This window comes from Aotus nancymaae, unplaced genomic scaffold (genome assembly GCF_030222135.1).
Source record: "Aotus nancymaae isolate 86718 unplaced genomic scaffold, 86718_ANA_hifiasm-v0.15.2.pri h1tg000003l, whole genome shotgun sequence".
In the NCBI taxonomy this organism is placed as follows: domain Eukaryota; kingdom Metazoa; phylum Chordata; class Mammalia; order Primates; family Aotidae; genus Aotus; species Aotus nancymaae.
In genome coordinates this window covers 18,738,517-18,744,899 of record NW_026988414.1, presented here as the reverse complement: position 1 = coordinate 18,744,899, position 6,383 = coordinate 18,738,517, and positions in this window count along the sequence as shown.

Here is a 6,383-nt window from a genome sequence, read left to right as displayed (position 1 = left end):
CAGCACTAGTCCTGGAGTTTGCCAAATAAGGGACTAGGGATGTGGATTGCCTGGATATGTAGCTTTCACACCCCAAATTCTCCTCTTAGAGGCTTTCTCATGGCCAGCAGTGAGCATCCACCCATTTCTCCTTCCCATCCCGCTTTTTTTTCTTTCTTTTTTTTTTGTAGAAATGAGGTCTTATCATGTTGCCCAGGCTGGTCTTGAACTCCTGGGCTCAAGCAATTCTCCTGTCTCGGACTCCCAAAGTGCTGGGATGACAGACGTGAACCACCACGCCTGGCCTTTTCTTCTTTATTTGAAGTGCCACACTCTCAGACCCTCAGGTTCATTCACACATCATTCCAGCACTTACCCACATTCTCAGCTCATACATCTCCTCATATAAACTGAGGTTTAGCACTCACTCTGACTCCCAGGCATGGAATCATAAATCCAGCACACACACGTACACACACTCCCATGCAGTCACATGCACACTCATTCTCATATACTGTAACATCTGCACACACACTCTGAACACACATTCATATCTCCATACATACACAGGTGGCACCTCACCCACAATGCTTTGCTGACCCCTCTTCACCAATCACTTATGATATCTCTAAAGGGGCCATTTAGGCATGTTTGGGAGAGATGCCTAGACCCCAAAAAAGACTCCCTGACCTGTCAACTTCCAGGTGGTTGGTTCTCTGTCCTGCAAAACGTGGACACCAAACCGTGCAAGATGTTTGTTGAGTGAACGAAGTATCAACTGCTTATCATCCTATTCTTCAGATTTGCCTCTGAGTCACCGTCATAGTAGTGTGACATCTATGTGTCAACAACTTACTGCCAATTTACACATCTTCTTTGTTTGGCTAAATTAATATTCCCTAATACCAATTGCATAAAAAAGAAGAGCTTATATATGGGGAGTCTCAACCAAAAAGAAAAAGATAGAAATGGCACTAATAATCCAGCCCTTCTACACCAATCGCTGATTGGTGGCTGCAGAGTTGAGATCTGGGAATATTGCCTCTTAGAATGGAGGTTGCTCAAAACAGACATGATACAAATGAGTTCCCCCCGGCCACTGATTAGCTATTGGAGTCCCATTCTCCCTATCCAGAGAGAACCGAAGGGACAGGGCTGTGTCTCAAAGTTATTGTCCTGGTAGGTGCACATAATACCAACCACCAGCCTCAGACTGTAGCTAAGATTCATTCAAGTGCCTTCCTGACCCCTCCCATGTTACCAGCAGAAAAACACCTTTTGTTATCAGAGCAGAACCAGCTTTTCCCTACCTATCTCCCCCAGGGCAATGTGTCAGAGCCAGGTGGTTTGTGTTTTCTAGGCATTCTTCCTCCTCAGACTCAGTCACAGGGGGTGGGAAGTCTACCTACAGTGGCCTCAGCTATTGGCTGAACTATGTATTAACTTGCCATTTTTTTTTCAGGTTAAAAATGGTCAAATGTCAGCCATTTCATCTGGTCAAATGAATACTTTATCCTACTCCAAGTATAAGTAAGGATGTTTTTCCAGTTGGGTCCTTCCTCCAGCACCAGATGATCATTTGATTTATGATACATTGAGAGCCAAAATATACATAGTAGATCAACAAGTGGCTATCAACAAGATGCCCCTGTTTGACCTGTTTTAGGGTTCCTAGGGGTGAAATTCCATTTATTTCTCCAAGAGGAGGAAAACCTGCTGTAGAGGAAATTTACCATACACAAGCTGAAACCTGCTTTGCCAAATCTTTCCCCAAGATTAGGAAATGGCATACAGTCTGGATCAGGTAGAGATTTTCAGGGATACGTTTAGAACTCTGAATGCAGCAGGGAGCCTACACAGGGACAGAGAGAGGGGGTCCATTCCTATCTTCTTTTCATGAGACTGAAAAGAAGTACAGGGCCAAGCTTCTGGATAAGCACTCACTTTTTAAAACATTGTGTTTACAGATCCATGTTCACTGCAGCATTATTTACAATAGCCAAAAGGTGAAAGCAACCCAAGTGTCCATCAATGGGTGAATGAATAAACAAAATATGATATATACTTACAATGAAAGGTTATTCAGCCTTAAAAAGGAAGAAAATTCTGATACACACCACAGTATGGGTGAACTTTAAGGACATTAAGTTAAATGAAATAAGTCAGTCACAGAAGGACAAATACTATGTAATTCGACTTAAGGAGTATCGAGAGACATCAAAATCATAGAGATAGAAAGCAGACATTCTCTCTCTCTCTTTCTCTTCCTCTTTCCTCCTTCCTATTCTCTCTCTTTCTCTTTAAAAAAAAAAAAAAAAAAAAGAGTTCTGGCTTGCATTTTTTTTTTTTTTTTTTTTTGAGATGAAGTCTTGCTTTGTCGCCCGAACTGAAGTGCAGAGGCATGATCTTTGCTCACTGCAACCTCCGCCTCCTGAGTTCAAGTGATTCTCCTGCCTTAGCTTCCTGAGTAGCTGGGATTACAAGTGTGCACCACCACGCCTGGCTAATTTTTGTATTTTCAGTAGAGACGAGGTTTTACCAGTTGGCCAGGCTGGTCTCCAACTCCTGACCTGAGGTGATTCACCTACCTTGGCCTCCCAAAGTGCTGGGATTGCAGGCGTGAGCCACCACACCTGGCTTGGCTTGCATCTTCATGGGCCACTCATGTAATAGGCAACAGGCAATAACTTTACCAACAAATACATTAAAAGGCTTCCTACTGTGTGTGTAGAGCAGTATTCACAAGTCTGAACTACGCTTGAGCCCATGCCACGGTGTACCTTGCAGAAGCCATTTTTTCCAGAGGCACTCTGCTGTACGGGCTTAGATCTTCTTATACCAGTCCTAGAGCTCCAGGAAAGCATTTGCTTTCAACTATGTTGCAGAAGACACACCAAAAAAAAAAAAAAAAAAAAAAAAAAAAGCAGAATGGTGGTCGTCAGGGGGCAGGGGAGAAGAGGGAGCTGTTTAATGTGTATAGAGTTTCAGTTTTACAAGATGAAAAGCACCTTGGATATGGGTTACACAACGTATAATTAATGAATATAATTAACATTACTGAACTGTACACTTAAAAATGGTTAAGACAGCAAATTTGGCCAGGCATGGTGGCTCACGACTGTAATCCCAGCACTTTGGGAGGCCGAGGAGGGTGATTCATGAGGTCAGGAGATCAAGACTATCCTCGCTAACACAGTGAAACCTGTCTCTACTAAAAATACAAAAAAATTAGCTAGGAGTGGTGGCATGCACCTGTAATCCCAGCTACTTGGGAGGCTGAGGCAGGAGAATCACTTGAACCCGGGAGGCAGAGATTGCAGTGAGCCGAGATGGCACCACCGCATTCCAGCCTGGCAACAAAGCGAGACTCTGTCTCAAAAAAAAAAAAAAAAAGCAAATTTTATGGTGTGTGTGTATTTTTTTTGGTTTGTTTTTTGAGATGGAGTCTCTCTCTGTTGCTCAGGCTGGAGTGCAGTGGTGCAATCTCAGCTCACTGCAGCCTCTGCCTCCCAGGTTCAAGAAATTCTCCTGCCTCAGCCTCCCAAGTAGCTGGGATTACAAGCACCCATTACCACACCCAGTTAATTTCTGTATTTTTAGTAGAGACGGAGTTTCACTGTGTTAGCCAGGCTGGTCTCGAACTCCTGACCTCAAGTGATCTGCCTCAGTCTCCCAAAGTGCTGGGATTAGAGGCGTGAGCCAACGTGTCCTGCCTGTTATGTGTATTTTGCCTCAAGTTTGCTTAAAAAATATTTGTAAATCTGCCATCATTAGCTGGCTGGGACATGGACAGCTGTTTTTCAAACCTGTTTACCCTGCAAATGTGGAGCAGGCTGAGCACTAGCCTTCCGAGCTCAGTGCAGCGTTGTTGGGGACACTGAGGCCCCTCAGTCTTCCTGCAGGAGGTAGGTATGCAGGAGCTGGGGGTCCCGGGCAACTGGAATGGACAACCTCGCAGCAGCTGTGAAAGGAGCCTGTCAAGACAACTGAGGCAAAGAAACTATACCTGTGAATTCTCAGAAGTGTTTCCCTCCTCAGCTCTGGCTTCGACAAAGAAGGGACCCACACCACACTTAACTTCCCTGTGAAACTAAAACAAACCGTTGCTTTCGTTCTCTGCTGTTTGCTCTGGTTTGGCTCAATGCCTTTCAGAGAGGCAGGAAAGTGATAAATGTGGATACTCCCTACAATAGGCTGAATAATGACCCTAAAGATTATCCAGGTCCTGATGCCCAGAACCTGTGAATGTTATCTGGCAAAAGAGACTTTGCACATGTGATTAAATTAAGGATCCTGAAATGGGGAGACAACCTTGGATTATCTGGTGGGTCCTAGCTGTAATCATAAGAATTCTTAAAAGAGGGAGGTGGGCAGGTATGTTGGCTCACACCTGTAATCCCAGCACTTTGGGAGGCCCAGGCGGGTGGATCACAAGGCCAGGAGTTCGAGATCAGTCTGGCTAATATGGTGAAACCACATCTCTACTAAAATTACAAAATTTAGCCAAATGTGGTGGTGGGTGCCTGTAATCCCAGCTGTTCGGGAGGTTGAGGCAGGAGAATCGCTTGAACTGGGAGGCAGAGGTTGCAGTGAGCCGAGATGGTGCCACTGCGACTGCAGCCTGTGCGATAGCATAAGACTCTGTCTCAAAAAAAAAAAAAAAAAAAACCCAAGGAGGTGGAAGGAGACTGGACACAGAAGAGACAAGGCAATGTGAAATTTGAAGCTGCTGCACTGCTGCTGACTTTGAAGATGGAGGAATCCCCTCCCACCTCAGCCAAGGAATGCATCTCTAGAAGCTGGAAAGGACAAGGACAGAAAATTAGCTCTCTCATAGAGTGTCTGGAGGGAGTGCAGCCCTGCTGATACCTTGATTTCACCCTAGTGAAACTGACTTCATCCCTCTGATCCCCAGAATTGAAAGAGAATAAATATGTGTTGTGTTAAGCCACTACACTTATGATCATTGGTCATAGCAGCCATGAGAAACTAATAGACCCCTACTTCCTACCCAGGTGGGCTGGCTGGTCCATGTCCTCCCACGCCCCAACAGGCTTCAGAACCATAAGAGGAGGATGGATGGGGAGTCCAGACTACCAGGCAGAGGCACTTGGATGTTCCCTGTCTTCCTCAGGACTCTCTGCTGGAATTTAGATGCAGTGAGAACTTCCCCAGCAGGGAAAAGGAGCACCAGCCTAGTCCTGGCTCCCTGGAAATGAGGAATCATGCAACAGGAACTGGGGGGAGTACCCTCCCTGTTCTCAGCCACCCAGGATGAGCAGGGTCATGTTCAGCCTGGGCTGTCAAAACACAGATTCCGGAAACAATCTCTTGCCCTGGACCCAGGCTTGGGCGGCTGTGTTGTGATCTTATGATCTAAGATCGCATGGTTTGCAATAAGCTCTCTGCTTGGGGGACAGGGGAGGGGTGTCTCTGGTGGCACAGAAAGAAATCGGGCATTTTAGGACTTCTGGGCTAAGTGTCGTAACCAAAACATCCATGAGGAAGTTAGAAGTAAGTGTAAAGGTTATCAGATTGTGACAAAGCCAACAGAAACAGTCAAATGAATAAAGCTGTGCTGCAGATTCTTCAATGCAGGTGGGGGGAGTGGGGTGCAGCAGAGCCCACTTAATGTGAAGGCCAGATCGTCTTACTCTTGCTTCCCATGTAAGGCCCAGAGAGGTGAAAAGCTACACCCAAAGCCCTCCCAGCTCTTGGAACCCAGATGCTTCAGAGATACCCTTAGCCCTTCTCCCCAGTGCTTCCCCACGGCCCAGTAAACCGCGACAGCAGCAACTCTCCCTCCGCAGCCCCATCACAGCGCCTTGGACCATGTTCTCTCCCTGAAGCTGCTCCAGTCCCTCACTGCTCCCAACCCCATTAGCTTTCAGACTGAGGATCTTAAAAGCTGTGTGACCTTGAGGAATCTACCATTTACTGAGCCAGTTCCCACTGCCAGGTTACATGCTGAGAATTTAACATGTATGTTTTCATTTAATCCTTACAATACCCCTATGACATAGGTTTTATTATTATTTTCATTTTACTGACCAGAAAACTGAGGTTCAGAGTATTTGCCTGCGGTCCCAAAGCCAATAGTTGATGGCTATGGATGTGAACTGAGGTCAGCTCCAGGCTCAGGGTTTCTGCTAATACTGTCCTTAGTAAGGTTTCTCTGAGGAGCCTCTTTTCTCATAGTCTGATTGGCAAAGAGTTTCTAAATATGCTTAAGAATCAACCATTAAAATCCCTCATGCTACAAGAAACTCCCCAACAAAAAACTGCATCAGTGAAATGAACAGGCAATACACAGAAATGGAAGTAGCAGTAAGAAACATAGTTTACCACACTAGTAATCAAAGAAAAACAAAATTACATGTGTGTATTCCTTTTGGCTTATCAGA